Genomic DNA, 10,480 nt, shown 5'->3' with positions numbered 1-10,480 from the left:
TTGGCCTTGGAGGGAGTGCAGAGAAGGTTTACTAGGCTGATACCGGAGTTGAGGGGGTTGAGCTATGAGGAGAGGCTGAATAAACTGGGCTTGTACTCGTTAGAGTTTAGAAGAATGAGGGGCGATCTCATTGAGACGTATAAGATGATGAATGGGATGGATAGGATAGAGGTGGAGAGACTCTTCCCGCTCAAAAAAGACAGTAGGACTAGGGGGCACAGCCTCAAGATAAAAGGGGGGCGGTTTAGAACGGAGTTGAGGAGGAACTTCTTCACTCAAAGGGTGGTGAATCTCTGGAATTCTCTGCCCGTTGAAGTGGTGGAGGCTACCTCGCTAAATATTTTTAAGACGCGGGTTGATGGGTTTTTGATAAGAGAGGGGATTAAGGGTTATGGGGAGAAAGCGGGAAAGTGGAACTGAGCAGCGACAGATCAGCCATGATCTTATTGAATGGCGGGGCAGGCTCGAAGGGCTAGATGGCCTACTCCTGCTCCTATTTCTTATGTTCTTATGAGACCACTTACCTGCCCTGCTTATAAATCATAGAATCCTCAGTGCAGAAAGAGGTCCTTCAGCCCATCAAGTCTGCACTGAACACAATCCCACCCAGGCCCTACTTCCATATCCCTACATATTATACCCACTAATCCCTCTAATCTATGCATCCCAGGACACTAAGGGGCAATTTCTTAGCATAGCCAATCAACCTAACCCGCACATCTTTGGACTGCTGCCAATCTCTCTACCATGAGTGGTTCAGGTTCATTAAAATTCTGCCCATAGAATCATTTAGCCTAAAAGGAGGCCATTTGGCCCACCCTACTTGTGCTGGTTCTTTGAATAAATAGTCCTTGCTATTTATGCTATTCAAGTATAAGCTTCCATGCAGCATCTCACCAAGCCATTGATGTTACAACACAACATTCTTTGTGTGCACCCAAAGAAAGAGACAAAGCAAGGAGGGCAGCCCTCTAAAAGGGGATAATGCCTAACATGAAAAATAAAGCATAAAGGAAACTTAATACATTAAACCTGAAGGCATTGCTAATGCACCACAATCCCTGCAGTACCCAATAAGCATGGAAGGCCTTGATGGTGTCCATGGACATTGTGTGCTCCCTCTCCATAGTCACCTGGCTATGAATATGATCATGGTAGAAGGACAGACGGTTGGATGGGATTACCCCCTTGGTTGTCTGTACCTTTGACAGCACAACATAAGGCTTGAAGTTCAAATAGGTGGTAGCCTTTGTTTGGACCCTTGGGGTTAAAGCGCACACACTTTTGCACCCCATGTTGGTCAGGGCATGAGTGGCTGCCTGAACCATACAGATTGGGCCAAACATGACATGTAGCCTTGAGTTAACACAGGACTGCTATTTTAAACCTCAGTGCTTTAACTAATGTCTTCATGTAACTGACTGTGTGTAGTACCTACTGTAGCATTCTGCAACTGGAAGTTGCTTGTGCTGCATTGGGAGGATTCCAAATGCACCAAGCATTTTGTTGCGCATAATCCTTTGCTTTCTTCTGTCCCATAACTCATCTGAGTCATCTCAAACAGAACCTTTCTGCAACTTTGCCCTTCTGTGGGCTGATACCTCTGCTACCCTTGCCCCCTTCCCGGGCTACAGGAAACTCATACCAGGTGTCTCATCACATGCAGGTCTATTCTATTTTCTAAACTGCATGTGATGTCAGTATCTGAGCTGATAGCTCCCCGTGAGAACCTGAATTATGGTGTTTCTTTGTAGTCACTGAAAGAAGTCTCACAACATCAGGCTAAAGCCTAGCAGGTTTATTTGGCAGCACAAGCTTTGGGAGCACTGCCCTTTCATCAGATTACTACCTTCCTGTTGTTCCTCTACTGAATAACCAGATTTCACATCTTGAGCATCTGAAAAGAGAAAGGTACGAGGATAATGTTGTGGTTTGGGGATGGTTTGGCAAGTGTTACATCTAGCCTCAAAAATGACCATCACAATAATGGCCAGTACAAAGAACAAAGAACAACCCAGCACGGGAAACAGGCCCTTCGGCCCAATGAGCCCACGCCGCCACAACACCCTACATCTATTCTACCCTCCGTGTCTACGAATGGAACCCCTAACTTAGCCAGATTCAGGGGAGAATAGTGTCAATTTGGTAAACCAATCAGCCTAAGAGCACATCTTTGGGGTGTGGGAGGAAACCGGAGCGCCCGGAGGAAACCCACACAACCACAGGGAGAATGCACAAACTCCCACAGACACAGGCTCAAATCCATGTATCTGCACAGCCAGCAGTGCTAGTCACCGAGCTGTTGCGGCGCCTGTCTACCGGTCCAGGATCAAGCACACACACCGACACGAAGTACTAGGCCACTCCCGGAACCTCCAAGAGCAGCCCACACACGACCCACCATGTGTATGTCCCTTGTTTGACAACGAGGTGGACCAACACCTGCGGAATAAAAAGACAAAAACGTTAACTTACAAGTCTGCATTTCCAGTGTCTCCCGAGGTTCTGACCTTATTTAATAGCCCCTACTATAACCCTCCATCCTCGTTTCACTCGTGTCTGTCTAACTGAACCTTAAACGAGTCCAACATTCCTGCCTCCACCACCCCACTCGGTAGCGCGTTCCATACCCCCACAACTCTCTGCGTAAAGAACCTTCCTCTCACATCCAAATTATACCTCTCCCCCCTCACCCTTAAATCATGACCTCTCGTATTTGTACCCAGTCTAGGGAGCAGTCTCTCACTATTGACTCTATCTATTCCCTTCAGTATCTTATATACCTCTATCATGTCCCCCCTCAATCTCCGTCTTTCCAAGGAGAAAAGTCCCAGTTTCTCCAACCTTTCCTCATAACCCAGCTCCTCCATGCCAGGCAACATCCTGGTAAACCTCCTCTGAACCCTCTCCAGAGACTCCACGTCCTTCCGGTAGTAAGGTGACCAGAACTGGACGCAGTACTCCAAATGCGGTCTAACCAACGTTCTATACAACTGAAGCATTAGATGGCAGCTTTTATACTCTATACCCCTTCCTATAAAGGCTAACATTCCATAAGCCTTCCTAACAACCTTCTCCACTTGTGTCGCAACCTTCATGGATTTGTGAACCTGCACTCCCAGGTCCCTCTGTATTTCTATACTCCTAATCGGTCTACCTTTTATCACATAGCTCCTCTCTGCATTATTCCTTCCAAAATGCATCACCTTGCATTTGTCAGGATTAAATTCCATCTGCCACCTATCTGCCCAATGCACCAACCTATCTATATCCTGTTGTATCACCTGACATTCCACTTCAGTACCCACCAACCCTGCCATCTTGGTGTCATCTGCAAACTTGCTGATCACACCACCTACGCTCTCTTCCAAGTCATTTATGTATACTACAAAGAGGAGAGGTCCCAGTACTGAGCCCTGCAGCACGCCACTGGTCACTGGCCTCCAGCCCGAAAAGGTCCCCTCAACAACTACCCTCTGTCTCCTATTGCCCAGCCAGTTCTCAATCCACCTAGCTACCTGACCTCGTATCCCATGCGCCTTAACCTTTTCTACCAGCCTACCATGAGGGACTTTGTCAAATACTGAAATCCATATAGATGACATCAACGGCTCTCCCATTGTCAACCGTTTTTGTCACCTCCTCAAAGAATTCCACCAGATTCGTAAGGCACGACCTCCCTCTAACAAAGCCATGTTGCGTATCCCTAATCAGATCGCAACGCTCCAAATGCTCATACATCCTACCCCTAAGTATTTTTTCCATTAATTTCCCTACCACTGACGTACAAAGAACAACACACAGCACGGGAAACAGGCCCTTCGGCCCAACGAGCCCGCGCCGCCGTCCCACTGTCTCAGTGACCTATTCATGATTTTAGTCTACGCCTAATGTGCGAGGATCAGGGAGGTCCAATTTAGGGACAATTTGTTACCCAATCAATCAGCCTAAAAGCACATCTTTGGGGATGTGGGAGGAAACCGGAGCACCCGGAGGAAACCCACGCAACCACGGGGAGAACGTGCAAACTCCCACAGACACAGGCCCAAATCCATGTGTCCGCACAGTAACAGAGATAGTCTCTGAGCTGTCATGTTGCCCTCGAGATGGTCCAGTTTAAGCACACTAACGACATGAAGCAATAGGCAACTCCCGAAGCAACGTCCAAGAGCAGCCCACTACAACCTGCCGCATGCATGCCCCTTGCTGGACTTAAATGCCTGTGGAGACAAAAAAATTCATTATTAAACAGGCAAAGACTGTAACATCCCTGAGGCAAAACGTATTCCCAAGCCTACAATGTTTAGTAAGGCCTACTATATCCCCCTATATGTAGCCCGCTCATGTGGCTGTCTAAGTGACTCTTAAACAACCCTAGCGTGCCTGCTTCCACCACCTTACTCGGTAGTGCATTCCACACCCCCACTACCCTTTGCGTGAAAAACTGCCCTCTAATATTTGTCTTATACCTAGCCCCCCTCACCCTAAGCCCGTGACCCCTCGTTCTATCCATTTCTAATAGCGGAAAAAGCTTACCACCATTTACTCTATCTATCCCCTTCATAATCTTATAAACCTCTATTAGATCCCCCCTCAGCCAACGTCTCTCAAGGGAAAACAGCCCAAGTTCATTCAATCTTTCCTCGTAAGACAGCCCTTCCATACCAGGCAGCATCCTGGTAAATCTCCTCTGCACTCTCTCCAGGATCTCTACATCCTTCCGGTAGTACGGCGACCAGAACTGGACGCAGTACTCCAAGTGAGGCCTAACCAACGTTCTATACAACTGCAACATCAGACTCCCACTCTTATATTCTATACCTCTTCCTATGAAGGCTAACATACCATACGCTTTCCTCATCACATTCTGCACCTGCACCGACACCTTCAGGGACTTGTGCACTTGCACCCCCAAATCTCTCTGCGTATCTATACTCCGGATAGTTCTACCTTTTATCGTATAACTCCCCTCCACATTATTCCGGCCAAAGTGCATCACCTCGCATTTCTCCGGATTAAATTCCATTTGCCATCTATCTGCCCAATCTACCAGCCTGTCTATGTCCTGTTGCATTGCCAGGCACTGCTCCTCAGTACCCGCCAATTCAACCATCTTAGTGTCATCAGCAAATTTGCTGATCAAACTCACCAGCCTATAATTTCCAGGGTTATCCCTACTACCTTTTTTAAACAGCGGTACCACATTTGCTACCCTCCAGTCTTCTGGGACCTCACCTGTGTCCAAAGAAGAGACAAAGATTTGCGCCAGAGGCCCAGCAATTTCATCTTTCACCTCCCTAAGCAGCCTGGGATAAATACCATCAGGTCCCGGAGCTTTATCCGTCCTTACGCTACCTAAAAGCCCTAGCACTTCCTCCCTCATAATAGATATTTCCTGCAACTGATCCTCAGCTCCCTCCAAGAGACCGCACGATTCCGAACCCCTCTCCTTCGTGAATACTGACGCAAAGTATTCATTCAGGAGCTCCCCCATTCCCTCCGACTCAATACATAACTCCCCACTTTTGTCCCTAAGAGGACCAATTTTCCCTCTAACTACTCTCTTGCTCCTAATATAGGAATAAAATGCCTTTGGATTTTCCTTAATCCTACCAGCCAAAGCCATTTCATGCCCTCTCTTCGCCCTTCTAATTCCCCTTTTTAGCTCCCTCCTACTCTCTCTATATTTCTCCAGCGCACTCTCCGTACCCAGTTGTTTTGACCTAACATACTCCTCCCTCTTCTTCCTGACCAAGTCTTCAATACCCCCTGTAATCCACAGCTCTCTAATCCTACCTTTCCCATCCTTCCGCTTAACCGGAACACACCTCCCCTGCAACCATTTCATTTTGCCCTTAAAAGCCTCCCACTTGCCAACCGTGGACTTGCCAGCTAACAGTCCCTCCCAATCAGTGTCCTGCAGCTCCCTCCTAATCCTGCTATAGCTCGCCTTTCCCCAGTTCAGCACACTCCCGTTCGGCCGGCACTCATCCCTTTCCATTTTTATCCTAAAGTAGACGGACTTGTGGTCACTGTTAGCCACATGTTCGCCTACCTCTACCTCAACCACCTGCCCTGGCTCTTACCCAACACTAAATCCAGTATAGCCCCTCCCCTAGTCGGGCTAGTTACATATTGCTCCAGAGACCCTTCCAAAACACATTTCACAAACTCCTCTCCCTCCGTACCCCCAACTCTAGGCCCCCTCCAATTCACTCCAGGAAGATTAAAGTCACCCACTACAACCACCCTATTCTTCCCCCACCTATCCAAAATGCCCCTGCAAATGCCTTCCTCCACTGACCTCGGGCTGTTGGGTGGCCTATAGTATACCCCTAGCAACGTAATCTCTCCCTTTTTATTTCTCAACTCCACCCCCAGTGACTCAATCCCTATCTCTTCCATAGTGTCCTCCCTCTGCACTACTGTGATGTTCTCCTTTACTAACAGTGCCACCCCTCCACCTCTCTTCAACCCTCCTCTGTCACACCTAAAACACTTGTACCCAGGAACATTCAGCTGCCAGTCCTGCCCTTCCCGTAACCACGTCTCCGTTACAGCCACCACATCTAACTTCCTCACAAACATTAAGGCCCTAAGCTCATCCGTTTTCCCTGTCACACTCCTAGCATTGAAACAGACACAGTTCAACCCACGAGTGTCCCTTGGAACCTCCTTCTCCCTGATAATTTTCCTTTCACCCGACTCTCTCCCAGCCACATCCCCACCACCCCCCCCATTAGTTTAAACCATTCCTAAACACCCCAGCTAACCTCTCCGCTAAGACACTAGTTCCCCTCCCATTCAAATTCTCCCCACCCCTCCTGTACAGTTGCCCTTCTCTCCTAAACACCTCCCAGTGATCCACAAAAGTAAAGCCCTCTACCCTACACCAATCCCTCAACCATGCATTCAGCTGCATGATCTCGTCATTCTTTGCCCTGCTGGTACTGGGCAGCAACCCAGAGAGTGCCACCCTGGAGGTCTTGCTCTTTAGTTTGGACCCCAACTCCCTAAATTGCCTACGGACCTCTACCCTACTCCTCCTTCCTATGTCCCCCCTTCCCTACGTGTACTATGACCTCTGCCTGGGTCCCCTCCCCTTTCAAAATTCCCTCCACCCTTTCTGTTACATCCTTTACCCCTGCTCCAGGGAAGCAGACCACCATCCTGGAGTCACGCCTCTGTCCACAGAACCTCCTATCAATACCTCGGACCCTCCCATCCCCTACCACTATCACCTTGCCAGCCCCCTTCTGTCCCTCTAAGTCAGTCTCCCCCTCCTGCCTATCTTTCTGTGCCCCTGTCGATGAACCTTGGGGGGCCTCTGGGGAGGCTGGGGGACCCTGACTACTCTTCTTCTTCCTCTTTCTCCTCCTAACAGTCGTCCACCCTTCCTGCTCTTCAGCCCTTGGGACCTCTTCCTGCTCGTGGTTCCTAGCCATTAACTCCTCGTTTTCCCTGACTAGAAACGCATCTTCCAGACACCCCTCGAGTTGCCTGACCCGGGCCCTCAAGCGCTGCAGCTCTAAACATTTAGTACAGATGTGGACCTTGGGGACACGTGACGCCACCAAGAACTCCCACATGTGGCACCTGACACAGCTTATATTCCTCCCTATAGTCCCTGCCATGTCCCAACCTCCTGTAAGCGCCAAAAGGTAGAAATGTGCAACGCCCCTTCTCTAAGCCTACACTCGCCTAAGCCCAGCGAGCCAAAGCCCTTCTCACTCACTCCGCTGCCCGCTCCCGATGCTGCCTGCTGTATGCTGCTACCCCTTTTTTATACCCCCCGTTCCCCCTTACCGACAATCCCCTCGCCTAACTTCTGGTACGGAAGTAAACTACACTCTAACAAACCCCGAGAACCGGAAGTACAGGAAAAAAGTGGTTTTCAATTTAAATCAAGCACTCACCACAGCCACAGCCACCAGGTTCAATGGTCCGGAGAACAATGAGGTGGATCCCCGGGTGAGTATCCGATTTATACCCCCCCGCTTCCCCTTACCGACTATCCCCTCGCCTAACTTCTGGTACGGAAGTAAACTACTCTCTGATAAACCCCAAGAACCGGAAGTACAGAAAAAAAGTGGTTTTCAATTTAAGTCAAGCACTCACCACAGCCACAGCCACCAGGTTCAATGGTCCGGAGAACAATGAGGTGGATCCCCGGGTGAGTATCCGATTTATACCCCCCCGCTTCCCCTTACCAACTATCCCCTCGCCTAACTTCCGGTACGGAAGTAAACTACTCTCTGACAAACCCCGAGAACCGGAAGTACAGAAAAAAAGCGGTTTTCAATTTAAATCAGGCACTCGCCACAGCCACCAGGTTCAGTGCTCCGGAGAACTTCCTTCTCCATGGAATTCAGAAAATGCAGGAATACCTGTCTATCTGGGGTAGCACGATAGCACAGTGGTTAGCTGCTGTTTCACAGTACCGGGGACCCAGGTTCGATTCCCGGCTTGGGTGACTGTCTGCATGGAGTTTGCACATTTTCACCATGTCTGCGTGGGTTTCCTCCAGGTGCTCCAATTTCCTCCCACAGTTTGAAAGATGTGCTGGTTAGGTTGACCTGAACAGGCATCAGACTGTGGTGACTAGGGGAATTTCACAGTAACTTCATTGCATTGTTAATGTAAGCCTTACTTGTGATTAATAAATTAAGTTTAACTGGGGCAGCACAGTGGTCAGCACTGCTGCCTCACGGTGCTAGGGACCCAGGTTCAATTCCAGCCCTAGGTCACTGTCTGTGTGGAGTTTGCACATTCTGCCTGTGTCTGCATGGGTTTCCTCCCACAATCCAAAGATGTGCAGGTTAGGTTGATTGGTCATGCTAAATTGTCCTTAGTGTCAGGGGGATTAGCAGAGTAAATTCATGGGGTTACAGAGATAGGGGCTTGTTGTCAGTGCAGTCTTGATGGGCTGAATGACTTCCTTCTGCATTGTGAGCATTCTATGAAGTCAGACTGACCTCCTGCAATGACTGCCAGCTCTTGCTCCAATCACAATATACCTCCCCTTTAAAAGATGCAGCTGGCTTTAGCTGATGCTAACCACTCAAAATATTGGCCCCCTGCTTAGGCACCCAGCCAGATAGAACAATTATTGCTGGCTGGATGTTGAAATGATTTAAAAGAGGCAGAATGAAGTTGGCATGCTGCCTACATTGCAGTCAATGGGCATGAATGAATCACGCAGTGCAGTCTGTGTGGCTGTTTCCATGGGCTATTGAATTTAGCCTCAATCTTTTCTAAAATGTAATTGAGGATTGCTGCCGAAACACTGTTTATGCTTGATAAGGGAAACAATCATCAAAATATATGACCCCCTTAAATCAGACCTTCAAACTTCTTTCCATTAATTGTGAGTTGTTGTAGGGGCTACCACAATTTTTAAATTCTTTGTTACAGGAGGGCACCAATGCAGAAAGCAGACAACACCTTGTTTGCTGGGAATAGTACTTTTATTCATTTCCTCATGGGATGAAGGTTGATCATATTGCACTTTTGCCATCTTATTTTTTTTTCCTAAACCACAGAATATTATTGGTGACTCAAATGGGACGGCATAGGGTTCAAATCCTGATTCCACAGACGTAATGGCCATTAATGTGCAGCTGGTCTGTGACCATGGGCACAAAATTATACATATAAATCGATTTTAGTGTGGGACTTGTCACGACTCCTTGTTTAACAACAAGCCATGGTGCCCCCAGTATTAGAAAGAGCAAAGGATAGTTTGCACCCATCACACAGGAAGGCTGAGCATTGTGCACACATCTATCAGTATTCTGGTCAAGCTGATCATTCACATTTTCAAATGAAGGGTCAGATGGTTTAAGCAGATGGAGAGGGCTGTTACCACAAAGATTATTGTAGTCTGACTATTGTGCAACCTCACCATAAAGGGCAGGAACTGAAACTGTACAAGGATAATATCCACATTGAATTTTAGAATGATACAGCATTAAGAGGCCATTTGTCTTATCATACAATCATAGAATCCTACAACACAGAAGGAGGCCATATGGCCCATCTAGTCTGCACCAACTCTCCAATAGGGCATCTTACCCAGGCCCTATTCCCATAACTCCACATATTTACCTTGCTAATCCCTCTAACCTACACATCTTAGGACATTAAAGGGCAATCCACCTGGCCTGCATAGCTTTGTACTGCGGGAGGAAGCTGGAGCACTCAGAGGAAACCCATGCAGACGCAGGGAGAATGTGTAAGCTCCACAAAGCCAGTCACCAAAGGCAGGAATTGTGTGACAGCAGTGCTAATCACTGTGCCACCAAAGCTATTGACCAGTGCACTGCCAAGATTGCAACATCTCTTGAAACTGAATCATGATTGTGGCTGAATGTGTAGAATCCCGACTGTGCAGAAAGAGGCCATTCAGTCCAACAAGTCTGCACCCACCCTCTGAAAGAGCACTTGACCTAGTCTCACTCCCCACATATCCCCATAACCC

The sequence above is a fragment of the Carcharhinus amblyrhynchos genome, chromosome 15, assembly GCF_965287045.1.
Source record: "Carcharhinus amblyrhynchos chromosome 15, sCarAmb.v2.hapA, whole genome shotgun sequence".
NCBI classification, from domain to species: domain Eukaryota; kingdom Metazoa; phylum Chordata; class Chondrichthyes; order Carcharhiniformes; family Carcharhinidae; genus Carcharhinus; species Carcharhinus amblyrhynchos.
Note: the sequence above shows the minus strand (reverse complement) of the source record.